Consider the following 19,510-nt stretch of genomic DNA (forward strand, 5'->3'; position numbering starts at 1 on the left):
GTTCGTGATAATGCAGTTAGTAGCTACCTGACCGGTGAACGAGACTATACGACTATATATGCTTATACCCATATATATTTGCATTACACTTTAGCTTATGAAGAAAAAGATTAGGTATCAGTAAACATGCTAATTCTTTACGTCAAATCTCTTAATTAATAGAGATTAGACTCATTAGAGACTAACTCCTCGAGATCAAGATGAATTGATATATAATCAAGTAATCAACCCATATACTCGAGATGTATTAATCTAATAAAGATTGCAGATGAACCACTAAGGCGGAGTTTGACATAGATTATAAACTCAAATTGTCAAATAATTTATTTAAGGTATTAGTGAATCAGTTTATTTTTTAAATTTACGAACTTTAATGCAACTTTTAAACCTATTATGAAAACTGCCAAATAAAACTTTTAAAAACAGCTCTTATTAAATCGTAGATTTAAAAAATAATCACCTCGGCATAGTAGTGTTGCCTATGAAGTCTATATATATGGGCATAGAGGTTTGTCCATTTATCCCTTTTATGGGCATCTAGGCCACACCACATGAAACAAGAGGAAACCTACAAAAAAGGGGACTAAACCTAGAAGTCTGTTCGTATTAAACAACTCACCAAGATATAGAGACATATATTAACAGTACTGTGAAAATCTGAAGTATATGAAATTCTGCACTAGTGAAATTCTTGGCCTGTGAAAGAGACAACAGTGGGCGTGGCACACATGCAGTAGAAAGTTGAAATGGGCTAATTGGCACGTGATTAGTATATAAGCAAAATAGTTAACAGTAGTACCTCTCTCGCTTGGGAATTAAGTAAACAGATGGTGTGCATTGTTGTACTTGGCCATATTCCACAGCCAAAACCAAGCTTGCGAACCCCAAGAGAGTTACGAGTACTAGTGTGAAGCTCTCTGTTCTTCACTGGGAAAAGCCAAAACACCAAACATGGCCACCATGTGATATTCACTGCTCTAATACCTTGGTGCCCGTGCTTTGAAAACTTTGGATTCCTTGCTTTGACTTATGGGCGATTCTATATTTGTTAAACAAGAGATGGAGTTGATTCTTTGTAGGGGGTTTTTTATAATTCCAAATTTCCCCAGTCTAGTTGTTTGTTGTTGCACTAAACAAGTATGAACTAGGTCGCATGAGTCAGTGAATTATAATGTGGCTGCTGCAGAGGTAGCTGAGCATAAACTCCTCGATCTCCTCTCTGCGCACAAAGTTTTACACCAAGTTCAAGAACCGATTGGTATATTCTGCCACGTTGAACATGAATATATGTAATTTCTATGTCAAGCGGAACACATCGGAATTTTGTATTCAAATGCAGCAAAGTTATGCATATTAGGGAAATGACTAATCCCTCCAGCAGCATACATGTGAATACTCCAATCATGCATCGGAACATAATGTTTGGGCACTTTAACGGCTTCAGTGTTAAACTTTAAATTACGGACGATACTCAACTAGCTAAGAAACTGATGTTTTCGCAAGACCTTTTATTTATAAATTAAAAAATTATATTAATGTAATAAATCGGATAGACATCGATGAAAACATTAATGAACTTTCTATATAGTGTTTAAAACATAAAAATAATATATTTATGTGAATTTAAAAACAAAAGTGTAGGACCATTTAGTGTACGTATAATCTAATAAATCTATGCATGCCTCTTAATAATTGAACTCATGGGACTCTCGTCCAAAGTTATCCATCTGCGTCTAAGAATAGCGGCGCACTCAAATGACTCAATTGCTCGTAAATTACCTAATGGAGCACTAGGGAAATTTTTTTAGGTACAATGCATATCTTTAGGCGCTAGTTTTAGACTTTTATTTGCCTTTAATTTCTTTTCTGTTTTGGTCCATCTCTCAGCAGCAAAGGCATTTATACCAAAACTACATAAAAACGGCCATGGAAATTGACAATGCGTGCTACAAAGTTTGCTTCTACAAAAAACAAATATACAGAAATTTTATACAAGAAAATTGTAGCTTAAAACTCGGCAGGCAATAGTTGGCTATTCAAGACTCACTGATATACATTTTTTAATGTCTGCAAATTATTCTTGTTGCACCAAATTATTAACTCAACCAAATCAGAGGAAAAAAAGTAGGGGTGGCAATAGTATATAAAACCATCCCAACTAATTCATATACCAACCGTATTAAATACGTTGGTATACCAAATATTCAGTACATGGTATATGGTACAGTATAACATACCAACATTAAAAATATGGTAGGTAGGTGGTATAGATTTTCATATACCATGGTATATCGTACCTACCAACTTATATTATATTAAATTATTTAATTATATATATATATATATCTTTAAATTTCAACCGTAGATTTATTGAAAAATAAATCCAAACCGTATAAATCTACTAACTTTAATCTAATCTCTCTGAGTTTCTTTCTCAAGTACACTCTTTTTCTCGTCTTCAATTTCTTTATTTAATTATGAATGAATCGATTCAATCGAATTCCCAAGTACAAATGCTTAGACCTATCAGTAGCATCATCACTGTTTACAACATGTCAACATATATCGCATTTAAACCTATCATTTATTTTTTCAATTGTTTTGAGAATTCATAAGTACTTTAATAGTTTGACTATTTAGACTTTGGCTTTCTATTTATGACTTTGTATTTGGTAATTTGGTTGAAGTTATATAAGACTTTGAAATTCTATTGCTATTTCACTTATTTGTTATTACTTATTTGAATTGGGCCTTTAAATTTTTGGGTCTTAAATATGTTGGTACAAGCTCATTACCAACTGTACCATTTAATTGGTATACCAACGTTATTGGTTGGTATAAATTGTGGATTTTTCATACCAAATATATATTAGTTAGTATATGGTATTGGTAAATTAAGACTAATATATCAACCAATCCAGCCATAAAGAAAAGTATGTCGTCCGTCTTCGGTATTTTTTTTAAAACTGAAGCACTGCTGAAAGGGGGTTTGTGTCTTGCTCTCTTCTTTTATGTCATCCAATATCTCACGTTGCAGTGTTGCAGAGAGGGGAAAACTACAAAATTCGTATTAAATATATCGTCCTAGATTTTTGAATGTATTAATTATTTTATCTGAGGTGATATACTTTGGTGTCTATTTATACACCATTCATGAATCATGACCATATCTGCAGCAAAAGTTTCATGCAGCTTAGGTCATACAAAGATAACGCCTATCTACACAGATAGCAGACATTCGTCGTGAATCCTGAAGTTTTAGATTACTTTATCTTCAACCAATCGTCTAAGTGGACATAAGAGATATCTTATATTTTACCAGTTTTAAATTTTGGATAATACAAGATATTTCAGTTTAAAATACAGTAAGCTAGGTTTAAAATATGTTTGAAACAGATTCTGCATGTATGTAATACTGAAAATACAAGTAATAACAGCAGAATATGTAAAAAAAATTTATTTTTCGATTGAATAAATGATATTATAATGATTATATTTTAATTAATAATAATAGTATTTTCAAAAGTAAAATACTTCTAACTTGATAGTCACAATCAATTATGAAATAAACTCACTAAGATCGTTGCTTCAAGTGTCGATACAACTTCATTAAGATCGTTGTAATCACACGTACGTCGACTTCACTAAGCTTGTCGATGTTGCCACTAAGGTCTTCAATTGAGTCACTAAGATATCCTAGCACTAAGCTTTCTTTTTTATATGATTTTCTTCTCTTTTGATTCACCTCTTTTCTTCTCTATGTCTGTGTCTATCAAGCAACCAACCTACTGCTTATATCATCTATTATGTCTCACGGGAAAAACTTCTTAACTCTAGGAATTAAATCTAACTTTCCTTCCTAATACATCTCAGATAGAAAAGGAAAAACTCATAATAATAAGGAATATATCTTTTAAACAAAAACCATTTTCTGTAACAATTTCTAATCACCCTAACTAAATATATAATCCCAAATATATATTCTCAAAAATATATATTTATAATCTACCCTTGGAAACATGTCTTAATCGTTTTCTAGTCCAACTAAGAAACATACTTAATTTACCTTGCAGATCTGATCTCCACTTTATTCTCCAATGGATTGTTCTTCACTCCTTTGGGTCTTCATCAATTAAATGGAGACCAATACATGTACCTTCAATCTCTCCCTTTGACCTTCCATGCAACTTTCATCATCAAGTACATACAAGATCACCATGAACAATGTAAGAACAATTTTTCAATCACAAACACTTATGAACTTCAAACATAAACACTAATGCCATAGGGACTTGATTCTCCCCCTAAGTTGATGAAGCCAAAGGAGGAGAAAGCAATCCAAACATCATCCCCTTGTTGTCGTCGTTGAGCAGCAATATGTTAAGCCTCTTCCATCTCACGTCGAGTTCAACTTACTCCACTCATGATAAAGGACTGCACACTTCACACACTATGAGGAGAAAGAAAACAAATGTTATAATCTTCCAAATAAATTTTTCTTCCAAATTGAAGAGAACCAATAAAGAATGAGAAATCTGAAAATCAAATCTTGCATGAAATCGTGCATGTAATTAGGACACCAATGACCAAGGTAAAAATCAATCAACCACTTTCCATAATGAAAGAGTACACAAGATGCATGCAAGCCTTAGAGAACAAGCATACGACACTTCATAATTTAGGACCTTGGAAGATAATTACTACTAGCCACACAAAAACAAGTCCATTTTTGGGATGACAACAAGATAATCGAACTTAGACATGCAAAACACACACAATCATGCACATAGACTTTATCTCCTACCATATATTTTCACATGACATGATGATCTCAAAGACACATAAGGCAAGGAGAAGATGTCCTACCATAGTTAGGAACCAATAAAGCTTGTCAAGACCGAGAAGGAAACTAAACATTCTATAAAGATAAATATGTAGAGATTGAATCCGAGAAGGAAACAAAACCTACCATATGAATAGACAAGCAAATAATAATATATTAGAGGTAGGAGACGTAAAACACTTAGAGGAAGTCACCCTTCACAAAATCTTGCAAAACATTAGTGTCACAGAAATCAATAAGGAACTAACTATATTTGCATACATCCAACGTGATAACCAAGAAGGAATGACATCTTGCATCAAATAAACCAACTTCCATACAAACAAGATTACGCATGATCGAATGATATATATATATAGAGAGAAATAGCCCCATTTAGTTTTCATGAGGAACAAGGATGCACCCGATTTTGTTTCCATATATTGACTTCACCGAGAAGAAAAATTAACAAGAGAGGGATTATATTTTCATGCAAAGAAAGATTTGATCAGTAAATAGTCCTTCCATAATTTGCTTTATGTGACAATCAACCAATGATTAGTGACAAGGGTAAGAAAATAGGAGAGCAGTTTTCATTCCATATATGAAGATATGATAATTGAATAAGAACCAAGTAAGATATTCTCTAGGGACTCCTCCCATAAGTGAATGCAAAACAAATATATCAAGTACACCGCATGATTATCACAATGTCAAGAAGAAGATTACACTATATGCTTCCATATAATCAATTATCACATAAACCAACTTCAAGGAAAATAAGAACCACTATGTCACATAACAAGTAATCAATGCAGGCAAAACAAAGAAATATTATTAGTACATGGCTACAAATAATCTAGAGAATATATATAATGATAATCATAATTCATCAACTCATGCTTGCAGCCAATCAACACTCACGCAAAAAGTATCGCACATAGTACATGATTTTTCAAATAAACATGTGTATGCAAAACAAGGATAAGCTAGAACCCAACACCTATTACCACACTCGAATAAAATCAAGAATTTACACACATGAAGAATGTGAAACTACAGAACATCAAGAAGCATAACACTCTATGGATATAGGTTATTTTAAGACCGTTACGTACACTAACCTCACAACTCTACCTGGCACATGATAGAAATCACAAAGTCATAGTAGCATAAAACAAATCCACGCATAACATTCAACCATGACAAGAGTTACGACAATCACTGAATTGTGATCATGACAATACACTTTATCAACCTAAGCAAACATGTGTTCTCAAGCAATATGCAAGGTCATTAGCTAAATGTAAGTAGTGAAGCGCAATGACGTATACTTCATAATGGGAATAAATAAGAGGAGTGATTAAATACGCAAGCCAACTTAAACGACACTCCCCCTATCTCTCCATATAATCACCTTATAACACCATAATTCATATTTTTCTTATTTTGATATAAGCTCAGTACATTGCTGAGACAATTTTTCAACCACTGTGGAGACTAAGCCAGCCCATTCCAACAAGTATCAAGTAGTTAGTCAATCCTTGGAGAGGAGAACTAGCCTGGCTTAAAATTATTAAATCCTCCATGGAGACTAAACCAGTCCATTCCTCTAGGCGTCGAGTAGTTAGTCAACTCCTAGAGATGTAGAACTAGCTTGGCTTAGGACTGCATGCACAATATAATTTTTCTTTTTGTGTTGCATGCAATCAATATCTATAACATTTGTTCAACTACACCGACTCCTGATTAGATTACTCAACTCAAATTTTTCCACTACTACGAAGTATGTGTATGTGAGAACCAAACATAATGGGTAATAACAATGAATGACATCAGAGAACACATGATGTTTGGTCCAAAGCAACAATGTCAAAAGAACCAAAGAACAAACAGGTAAATTGCAATAACTCATCCATAGTCAGATAAGATCGAGGACATAGTATAGTTACCATAACATGAGTTCCCAATACACCATGTAATTTTCAATATTGAGAGAAAATGTCAATGGCATTACGTAAGGTCATAAAACGTTATGTATCCAGTGATTTGGTAAATAAGTCTACTGATTGATAATTTATAGAAACAAATTCTAATGCTAGAATATTCTTGTCAACAAGTTCACGATTGAAATGATAATGAATATCAATGTGTTTAGTTCTAGTATGCTGAACATGATTCTTAGAAATATTAATGGCACTCATATCATCATAGAATATCACAAGTTTTCCTTGCGGAATACCATAATCCTTAAGCATATTTTTCATCCAAAATATTTGAGCACAACAATTACCTGTAGCAACATGTTCAGCTTATGTTGTAGACAATGAAGTGTAATTTTGTTTCTTACTATGTCATGCAACTTCATTATTACCAACAAAAAAACAACCACCATTAGTACTTTTTCAATCTTGCAAATTTCTTCTCCAATCAGCATCTAGAAGAGCCTCCTAAATATTATGTTTATATCCAATTATATATCTTGTGCGTGCTTTAGAATTTTGTCCATTTCATTTGTCTCTTCTTGTAACTACACATTCTTAATTTTTGAGCTAGTTAAGTTGTCATCAGATAAACTAGACAAATCCACATTATTATCAACAGTAACATTTATTGAATTCATTACAGTTTTAGTTTTTTTTTATTATCAGATTCATAATCTATATCAATATGACATAGATTGCAAAACGCTTCTATGGAATTTTGATTATCCTTTTTCCTCCAGACTTTTTTACCTAGATATTTATGAGCTACTTTCACTTCCTATTTAGTTTCTTTATAAGATTTAGATAAACCAACAAAGTGAGAAATATCGAGTAAAAATTGACTATGTTCTTCCAACTTAATTCGAATATATTTAATATCTTTCTCATACATGTCATTTGAGTTGATCACATTTGAATTGAAGGAGGTCTGAAAATTTTCAGATTTTTCCTGTTCTCTAACGTTTTTTTACCTGTCTTTGAACCTGATGAACAAAACTAGTGGAAATATTAGGATTTCTATTTGAGCTAGACTTACCAGTTTACCAATATATCCCAGTCTGGTTCTATCATTATAGCTCTTTCCAGAACACATAATGTCAAATAATGATTTCGAGCTGTTTTGAAATTTTCCAACTTTGTTATCTATTCCATCAAGCAAAACTTGCAACTTGCCAAATTTAGAGTTTAATAAATCAATTAAATCATCTTTTTCTATTACCTCATCCTTGAGCATTTGAATTTTTGCTAGAAGTCGTTTTCGTTCAAGCACATGATCACTACTGTCATTATTTTGTCTCATGTTCAGTTTCTCCTCTTCCCATTGTAATTTTTCCTCTTCTAGCTTCTCCACTTGTTCCTTTAACAAAGTGTTATTTTCTGAAATTTTCTCTGCAACTTTATAACTTTTGCTTGATATTCAAACATCTCATTATCCTCATAACTGTTATCTTTATCTTCTTATTTATCATCTTCATCCTCAGTTTCTGAACCTGCATAATCTAAAGAGAAAGAAGATACAAGAGCAAAAGTTTTGTCACTTTTTGGGAACTATCATCATCATCACTCCAAGAGGACTTGTAAACCTTTTTACCTGAATATGATTTCTTATTTCCACAGTCAGTAGCAATGTGGTCAATGCCACCACAAGTATAACACTTCTTATTACTATTACTACTACTATCAGGCTCATACTTCTTTTGTGAGGAATTATCATTATTTTCAGCCTCCTCAGAGCTTGATTTAGAATTTTTGTAACAATTAAAGCAATATTTTTAGAATTTTTACCTTTTGGTCTTTCATCCTCTTCAAGCTCCATCTCCCAAGCCTTCAGGTTTCCAATCAACAAGTCCACAAAATATGTGTTACGATTATATTGCTCCTGGATCGTTGTCTTTTTCATCCTATATGACTTTGGAAGAGACCGTTTGGCTGTAACGCAATTCTGAACTCTTTTATTTTCTTCTCTACTCATTGACGCATATAGAGCATTAAGAGCCTTGTGATTTTCTTTACTAGCCTTAATCTCCCTTTCAGTCCACTCATATTCGTCTTTTAATTCACTAGTGGATGTCCCCTCAGTAGCTTTTGAATCAACATCTTTCATTGGAGGTTTCCATCAACGTTCAACGCTTCTCCATGGATGAAAATCAATACCATATATAAAATATCTTATTTGAAGTTTCCATTGAGCGAAATCCATACTGTAGAGCATGGGCGGTTAATTCAATCTTTGACGTTCCATCTTTAATCCCACAAATCTCACTAAGTACGTCTAGTGACCTACTCTGGTACCAATTGAAAATACAAGAAATAACAATAACGAGTAATAGCAACATAATATGTATAAGAATTTTACTTCTCTATTAAATAAACGATATTACAATAATGACACCTTAATCAATAATAATATTATTTTCAAAAGTAAAATACTTCTAACTTGATAGTCTCAATCATGTATGAAACAAACTCACTAAGATCGTTGTTTCAAGTGTCGATACAACCTCACTAAGATCGTTGTAATCACACGTACGTCAACTTCACTAAGCTTGTTGATGTTGTCACTAAGGTCTTCAATGGAGTCACTAAGATTTCCCAGCACTAAGATTTCATTTTGATGTGAATTTCTTCTCTTTTGATTCACCTCTTTTATGCTCTCTATCCATGTCTATCAAGCAGCCTACCTACTGCTTATATCATCTATTATGCCTCACGGCAAAAACTTCTTAATCCTAGGAATTAAACCTAACTTCCATTCCTAATACATCTCACATAGAAAAAGAAAAACCCATAATAATAAGGAATATATCCTTAAAACAAAAACCTTTTTCTGTAACAATTTCTAATCACACTAATTAAATATATAATCTCAAAAATATATATTTGTAATCTACCCTTGGAAACATGCCTTAATCATTTCCTAGTCCAACTAGGAAACATACTTAATTAACCTTGCAGATCTGATCTCCACTTTATTCTCCGCTCCTTTACTTCTTCATCAATTAAATAGAGACCAATACATGTACCTTCATATATTTTTTTACAGGCAAATACGATTGAGTCTGAAATTGATCTCCAACCTATAACTCTTTGTTTAGGTGTTAGCCTGATAAAGGTACAGCAACCCAACAAGAAATGGTGCGTGCAGGCACTGAAGCCACTCCATTGGCTCATCACATATAACTCTAGCTCTAAGGACGGTCCATTATCAAAACTAGCATTATATACAGTACCCACTAAAATGTTCATGCATGATCGATCACTGAAAAAATTATACACATTTCATCCTCCAACACTTAGGCCCCCCCACCAAACACACTGACATTACAAAACACAACCATCCACGCATTTTGTGGACTCTGCTAGTTTTTCACCTCATATCCCCATGATCTCATTGTTTTTGCCAGCTTCTACTTGGATTTGAATCAGCCGCAGAGCTTTAAGCTTCCTTCTTTTATGGTCAAGACCCTGTGTAGCTAAGCTTACAGTGACCCTTTTCCCTTTTTTGGGGGCTCCTCCTCCTCCTTCTCAAACTCTCAACAGTCTCCATGTGCAATTATTACCTAAAGCAGAATCTGTCAACTTTAGGAGACAGCAGAATGGAGTAGAGTTGAAGAGTTTGACTTGCAGAGAGGCCACAAAAGCACAGGGAAGAGATGATCAACAAAACCAAACATGACCCCATTGCTTTGCAGGTTTTGTCAAATATCGCCAGCGCCCGCGTAAAGTGTATCGGCTACGACAGTCGAATAGAGTTGTATGGATTTATTACAATTCATCGAACACTTTGTATGTATATTTAAAATACACGTAAAATTAAAATATACAAATAATCAATCATGATCCATTTTATTTGAAAGTACCCTAACATAGTAAAAACACTGATCAATCACGCACCGGGCTTAATAGCAAACAAATAAGACTAAACTACGAGTACCGATCATGATCCATTGCTTCAAGTACTACAAGCGCTTATTCATAAATAAGAAATTACTATATATAACAACACGGAGCCGACCCTAAAGGAACGCGCCTCATGCTCTTGAGAGAGATCGAATTTTCCGTCTCCCTGTCCGGCGGCGAGCCTTGTCGCCGTTATCGGACAGGTCTTGTCGACCCCGGGTGGTCGCGGTGTTCCCATCTCAGTAGCCGAGGTTGGGTCGGGGTAGTGGCGACACTGAGGGAAAGGGAGATCGGGTCAGTGGCCGCGGTTTGAGAGATTGCTCGCTGTCTTGGCCGACGGAAAGTGGTTGCGGCAGTGGTTTGGTGTTTGCGAGGCTATGGCGGCGTTTTTGGGGCAGATCATGCTGGTTCGACTTGGGTTGTGGCTTCATTGTTGAACACAGATCCAAGCCATCCTCGACGTGGCATCTTTGGTACGACGAAGATGGTGGTGTTCCGGCAAGCATGGAGTGGTGGTGGTAGCGCAATACGGGTCCCGACGGTGACTACGGTGGTGATGGACCGGACAGGGTCGGCGACCTCCGATCTCTCTGTTCTCTTGAATAAGAGTTGGGTTTGGGCCCTATTCTTGAGCCTGAACCTAGGTATTTGTATTGTTATTTGGTTTTTTTATTATTTTGTGTACCTAATTCGTGCGTTTATTGGCGCATAATAAGTTCCTACATAAGTTATGTAGGCATAGTCAGGCCTTGTGTCTGTGCGTGCACCTTGAGTGCTTTGTCTGTTCTAGGTAGGCGGCGAGTTTCTTGCTTTGTCAAATGGTCGTTGCCGTCTAGTGGCAGGGTGAAATTAAGTGTCGTCAGATTGATCTTCTGGCGGTAACATAGTTGGAGAGTTGTTGTATTGGATATTAGGATATGTAACTACTGCTTCATTGTTATTAGGGTCTCATATTTATTGTCCTCTCCAGCATGTCATTGTTGTTTCAAAACAAATAGAGTCGTCATTACTCATTAGAGTGGTACTCTTTGCTAGTTGGTGCCTTGTTGAATACTTGTTTATATGGATCTTTGATATTATGTCAGGTCGTTGTAATCAGGGGTTTAAGCTGCATGCCCCTCGTTATATTCGACAGTTTCATTAATAAATGTTTGAGAATAACCTCAGTAGTCCTTCTTTCAAAAAAAAAAGAAATTAATATATATATATATATATATATATATATATATATATATATATCAAGATTGAACTGTTAAATTCAAGATTCCAGGCTCAACATAGTTGGAGTGATCTTTATCAGAGTAATGATGATGATGATATGTATATATCTCTCGAAATCCAAAGGTAACGTGAATAAACACCGCGGAGTTCCATAGGATTAAAAAAAATAAATAAAGTCACCAATTGAACATCTTACAGTCATTGCCTTTTGTGAGACTTTGATCTGAAGCAATCGAAGACAACTCATTCTGTTAAATTCCCCACTAGGTTTCTACCCAAATTAACTTTTAGGATGATCACTTTTGTAATAAACAAATTAACCAGTACACTTAAGTCACATGCTTAATAATATATGTCTAATTTAACCTTCAATACACGCATGTGTTCTTCACCAACATGCATTTTAAATGATTTGAGTTTATCGTATATATTTTCAATTTTTTCATAAGTGTGAGAATACATTTTGATCCGTTCAACTATAATCTAAATAACCGTACATCTTAGTATACACTAGATAAACCCTGAAAGTTCCATAATAATTCCACCCTAGAGGAAGGGGATACAAATCTTAGAACTAATGCGATGAATGTGTATCCATTCCATGATTCCCATCACACTTAAACATGCACATTCTATTAATTCAATAGTTGAGAAAAGAAACAAAGAGTGCTCGACAAAAACGTTGCAATAGTTGCATAGGTTCTAGCACTATATGCATAATCTATATATACCTAGCAACTTTCAAGTCTATAGCCTTCCATTTTCAAACATGTAAACAAGATATAGGGACAATGAGCACCCACTCCAACCAAGGCATTATAGAACACAACAAACAAAATGCCCTTCAAAATGACAAAGTCTTGAGTCTTGACTCTGTTCCTTCGATCATGACCTCAGCAAGAGAGTTAGAAAAGTGGTATCGTGCTTTCTCCATTTGACTCCAGTTAAAAGAACACTAGTAACTAACTGTGACTTGTATACAATGAGGTCATTCTGTTTATACTTTATACACCATAGCTAACGGCCTAAATTGCAAATAAACTTTATGGGGTCATCACAAATCTATAAGATGGCTTAGGACTTCAGGGTTTAAGATTGGAAGTTTTTCTACCAACTACCATCAGATCCTTCGGGGTCCTCTTGATTAGCTATACTTTGACAAACTACTGAAGGGTAAACATTTTTTTTAAAGTTAGTTTTAGTTATTTTCACAACCGCAATACATAGTGAATAGTGAACTAACTGTAACAGAATATGAACGATTTTGTGATACATCTAGATTTTTAAATCAAAATAAAAGGAGAAAATCATTTGTAATAGTATGACATTATCTCAGGTCTGTAATTCTGGATCGTCTTTTATAACTTTGATATCTCATGTTCTCAAAACATCAAAAGCATGCATCACATTTTCATTCGGTCCTAAACTTAGTACCTTTTACCGTTACTATACTCATTTTCGGATCTTTTACTGTTACCATACTCCATAATGGCATCTCACATATGTGATACGCTAAATGGTAATTTATCTATTCAATCGTAATTGCCGGTTTACACAACAATAGTTAGAATTTGAAAGCATTTTTTATCGTTAATTAGCTTCTCTCATCGAGAAGAAAAATTCTTAGGCGGAGACTTTCCGACCACGTAATTACGGGATAGGCCCATGAAACTCCTTAATTGCATGACATCACTTTTGGCCATTGCAATTTTGTGGTAGTTGAAGTTGCTGGGAAACTATCAGGACTAATTTCTCTATGTGCAATCTCTTTCTGCATGCATTTAGATCGGCTAAGTTTCAGTTCTAAAATTATCACTACGTGTATAAAATGATGAATTACGGCCATGAAATGAAATTATCTAACGTACATCCTCCTTTATTTAGCTGAAAGCTCAAGATATATAGTTTAGTACGTAAACAAAGTATCAAACTATAACACAAAAAAAATGAAAAATGTAAGTGATTGCGCGCATACCATTTGTGAATTTTAATTGGTTCGAAGAAATGGAGAACATAATAGGTTTCTGCTTGACCATGTTCCTCAGAATGCTAGCAGTCAGCGGCCTTCAATTTATATATTTTTTATTTCTCATCAATATAACCCGCCGGAAACACACCCTGTAATTTATTCGTAAGTTCCGATTTTACCCCAATTTGAACAAACACTACAGTGACTACACCCACCACACCCCTGTTATGTCCGTATTGGACAGCCTCATTGCTACGTGGTGGGGTTGCACCGTGCAAGAACTTCTCAAATTATGGGATGAATCACATCAAATTATACTGAAATTTGAAACAACTTGATTGGTTGAAGAGAATTCAACTTCAGAGTTATGGGCGAAAGCAACTGTGGACAATGCATCTTATCCTCGCCAAACAATTAGATCACATCATATTACAGATTTTTGTAATCAAATCACTGAAATCAGTTCATGTTAAAATGTGATTGAACACCATCACATGGTGCTATCCCATCTGATCATACAAATAGTGTACTACTATCGCCATATGAAAGTAACTGTGAACTAACTCAACTTTCTAGATAGGATGCTTGTTGCTATCTGGTTGGTGACTTCAACTCTATCCCTCGAACTATCTACTTACATGGGACAATTACTACTTTTAATGGTATTGTATCATATATATTATTATCATAAACTATAATTTAAACGTTGCATGCATCATTTTCAATATGCACAATGAGCCTGCTTTGAAATGAGTAAATATGGAGTTTGTTAGTCGTCCACTATATTAAGATGATCATATACTAATATTGAGTGACTTATTAAGGTGATCATATACTTGAATATGAATGATTTATGATAAAAAAAAAAAATTGAACGAAAAGTGAGAAAAATAAAAATATTTGCTCCATAATTTTAAAATGAAAATTCACTCTGAAAATGAACTATATACATATATATATATATATATATATATATATATATATATATAAGTTATGTAATCATTTTGATCAAGCATGTCAGGTTCTTAATCCTTAGTTGTTAAGTGAGATGATAGAAAGTTAGAAACTTCAATATTTGATATCCAAGGGCAGAGCTAGCAGGCGGCCAATAGGTGCCATGGCACCCCCATATGTTAGATGCTTATAGTTTTTTTTTTTTGAAATTTAGCTTAATTACACTCAAACTTATGATAATTGTATATATTGGCCTCTCTAAGGGTTAGCTACATATTGGCTCCTCTCAATTGTGACTTTTAGCTCCATCATTGTTGATATCTAATCATATTTGAAATAAAGTCCACTATATCTAGATAAAAGTTCAACTTAGTGATGCGATGTTATTTGAGATTTTGAGTGATTTGAAAGCGGAGATTGAAGTAAGATTGTGGAACTAATGGAACTCTAAGCTCATGAAAACCTTTGTAAGTGGCTTTTATGGCACACCCACCAAGCTAACATAAGAATCGCAACCATTTTTCCATAAACAAATTGCCTTCCATGAATTTCTTATTGACTAAATCATGTTTGTTTTATCACTTCATGTGTCATTTGACAAAGAAAAGAAAGGGTACTGAAATTTCCACACCCTTTTTACATTCTACACACCATTGGTGGCTTTTACGAAATCACCTTTAGATTGAGACAAACTCTGGTTTGTTGGAAAATGGTTGGAAAAACCATTTAAAACCAAATTTTAATTGATTAATTAAATTAAGTTAAACTTATAATTAATCAAAGATGAACATAGATTTGAGTTCTCCATAATGAGGGCTACAAGATCATATGTTTGTCTGTGTAATTTGGTTTGTGGGTGAATAAGAAATTGTCACTCAAAGATGGCTACTTAGAATGAGGGAAATGTAATTGTCCCACATTGGAAAAGAGAAGTGTTGAAAAGCCTTTATATAGAATCCATTGTGTATGGATTGTAAAGTGTGTAAGCCCCCTTATACCCACTCGCGCACGCGCACGGGGAGGTGCAAATCCTAGGTCGCAAGGGAAACTCGTGTATGCCCGTGCGACCTGCGGACACGAATGCAACACCGAATTGAGGGTCGGAACGCAGATTCTTTTTGCATTTCCGATTATTGTGTGTTATGGAGAATTATAACAGAATTGAAATCAATGTTTGTAACATATGTAACTCATATATGTTATGATCTTTTGATTTCTATAACCGCCATCTTATTTATTGCTGATTGCAAATCCTCACAGTATAAATAGCCACCATCCTTTCATTGTAGAAGAATCCCATTCGAAACACATTTCTCTCCCACTCTCAAAGTTCTTAGTTCTTCTCTGGTGATAGATAGAGGTACCTTTCGAGTTCGTTGAGGGTTCTAGTTAGTAGTGCAACTTTCTAGATTTGTTTAGTCGTTATATCCTGGGAGACAAGCGCCAAACATCCTTGCACCGGTAGAGGAGGTGTAAACGTCTTAAGGACAGTGTGGTATCACACACGTCTCGACTATTTCTTCCATCACAAATCGTTCGGTATTTTTGTTGAATTTCTTTTCGTGTTCTTCATTTCTGATTATTTATAATTCAGCTTATTAAATTATATATGCAATATATCACTGATTTTTACAACAATCTTAAGACGTTTATTTGATATTGCTTATATAATTTGTATTCGATATTTATCTGAATTTTTTCAAGTAAACTTACACCTTGTGTGTGTGTTTCAGTTTTAAAAATGACTAACGGAGAAAATTCCGGAAATGGCAAGGGACCTTTGGTGCCAACTGTGCCTACTGCTCCCGTTGTACCTGTCTCAGTATCCCATGGGGAAAAACCTGAGAAGTTCAACGGTTTGCATTTCAAGAGGTGGCAACAAAAGATGATGTTTTATCTGACCACTCTTAATCTTGCAAGATTTTTGACGGAGAATGCTCCTGAGTTAAAGGAAGATGACCATGGCGATCAAGCAAAGATTGCTGCTGTGAATGCATGGAATAATTCTGACTACTTATGTAGGAATTATATCATGAATGGTCTAGCCGACTCATTGTACAATGTGTACATTCGCATGGGAACGGCAAAGGAGCTATGGGAATCCTTGGAGAAAAAATATAAAACCGAGGATGCTGGCGCCAAGAAGTTTATCGTGGGCCGCTTTCTTGATTATAAAATGGTGGATTCCAAAACTGTAATGAGTCAATTCTCTGAGATTCAGCTAATCCTGCATGAGATTCAGGCTGAAGGAATGCAACTAGGTGAAAGTTTTCAAGTGGCATGTGCTATTGAAAAGTTACCACCTGCTTGGAAAGACTTCAAGAATTATTTGAAGCACAAGCGAAAGGAAATGACCATGGAGGATCTAGAAGTTAGACTTCGCATTGAGGAAGACAACCGAGGATCCGAAAAGAAAGCATGGATCAATGGCGTCTCTGCCAAGGGAAACATGATGGAACATGGTCAAGGTTCCAAGAACAAGAAAGGCAAGTATCAAGGGTCCAAGCTGGGGCCAAAAGGAGGCATCTCCAAAAGGCCAAGGTTTGAAGGCAAGTGCTACAACTATGACAAGACTGGTCACAAGTCTGTCGACTGCCACAAACCAAAGAGGAATAAAAGGAAGGAGGCAAACCTGATTGAGGCAGTCACTCAGGATGTTGCAGACATGAACCTCTGTTGCATGATATCTGAGATGAACATGGTGGATTCAAACCCCAAGGAATGGTGGATGGACACTGGAGCCACCAAACATGTATGTGCTGACAAGAAGATGTTCTCCACCTTCGAACCATCTGAGGATGGGGAGATTCTGTACATGGGGAACTCTGCAACCTCCGCCATCAAGGGGAAAGGAAAGGTGATTCTGAAGATGACCTCTGGAAAGGAGTTGACTCTGAACAATGTCCTGTATGTTCCGGAGATCCGCAAGAATCTGATTTCTGGTGCAATGTTGAACTCTCATGGGTTCCGCATAGTGATAGAGTCTGATAAGCTTGTTTTATCCAAGAATGGAATGTTTGTGGGTAAGGGCTATGTATCGGGTGGGATGATCAAAATGAATGTAATGACTTTGATCAAGAAAATGAATGAAGCTTCTACTTCCACCTACATGATTGAGTCTTCCAATTCATGGCATGGTAGACTAGGACATGTTAATTATGATACTTTGCGAAAGTTAATTAACATGGAACACTTACCAAAATTCCAAATTGATTCAAAACATAAGTGTGAAACTTGTGTAGAGGCTAAACTGACTAGATCATCTTTCCAAAGTATTGAAAGAAACAGTGAACCCCTTGATTTGATTCATACAGATATGTGTGATTTAAAATCAACGGTATCTAGAGGGAATAATAAATACTTTATTACCTTCATAGATGATAGCACGAAATATTGCTATGTGTATTTGCTAAAATGCAAAAGTGAGGCCATAGAGAAATTCATTCTCTATAAAAAAAGAGGTTGAGAATCAACTCAACAAGAAAATTAAGGCACTAAGAAGTGACCGAGGGGGTGAGTATGAATCGCCATTTGCTGAGATTTGTGCTCAGAATGGGATTATACATCAAAAGACTGCTCCATACTCACCACAATCTAATGGTGTAGCAGAACGCAAAAATCGTACTCTAAAGGATATGATGAATGTTATGCTACTCAGTTCTGGGATGCCACCCAACATGTGGGGAGACGCGATTCTCACGGAAAATTACATTTTAAATAAGGTGCCCAAAAAGAAAGAAGAGAAAACTCCATATGAGTTATGGAAAGGGAGAAAACCATCCTACAAATATTTAAAAGTTTGGGGATATTTGGCCAAAGTGGAAATTCCTAAGCTTAAAAAGGTGAAGAATGGGCCTAAAACGGTTGATTGCATCTTTATTGGATATGCACATAAAAGTTCGGCTTATCGATTCCTAGTCTACGATTCGAATATTCCTGAAATCCATAAGGACACGATAATGGAATCGAGAAATGCATCTTTCTTTGAAAATGTATTTCCACGGAAGTCTAGAGAGGAATTTAATTCTTCTAAACGGGCACGTGAAGACAAACGAGCCGAAACTGATGATGCTCAAGATCAAGAATCTGAGTTGGAGTCCGAATCTGAGTCTGAGGTTGAACCTAGACGAAGTAAAAGGGCAAGGACCGCAAACTCCTATGGACATGACTTCCTGTCATATATGGTTGAAGGTGATCCCCGTACCTTCAAAGAGGCAGTTAGCTCTACTGATGGTCCTCTGTGGAAAGAAGCAATCAAAAGTGAGGTTGACTCCATCATGCAAAATCACACTTGGGAATTAGTGGATTTGCCACCTGGGTGTAAGCCTTTGACTTCCAAGTGGATTTTCAAAAAGAAACTAAAAGCTGATGGGTCAATAGACAAGTACAAGGCCAGACTTGTTATTAAAGGCTATAGGCAAAAGGAGGGTTTGGATTATTTTGATACTTATTCTCCTGTGACGAGAATAACCTCCATACGGATGGTACTTGCAACTGCAGCGTTGCCCAAACTTGAAGTACACCAAATGGATGTAAAGACGGCTTTCCTAAATGGAGATGTAGAAGGAGAAATCTACATGGAACAGCCAGAAGGTTTTTCTGCTCCTTCTCAGAGTAAGAAGGTGTGCAGATTGGTTAAGTCATTATATGGCTTAAAAC

This window comes from Argentina anserina, chromosome 4, assembly GCF_933775445.1.
Source record: "Argentina anserina chromosome 4, drPotAnse1.1, whole genome shotgun sequence".
Lineage (NCBI taxonomy): Eukaryota > Viridiplantae > Streptophyta > Magnoliopsida > Rosales > Rosaceae > Argentina > Argentina anserina.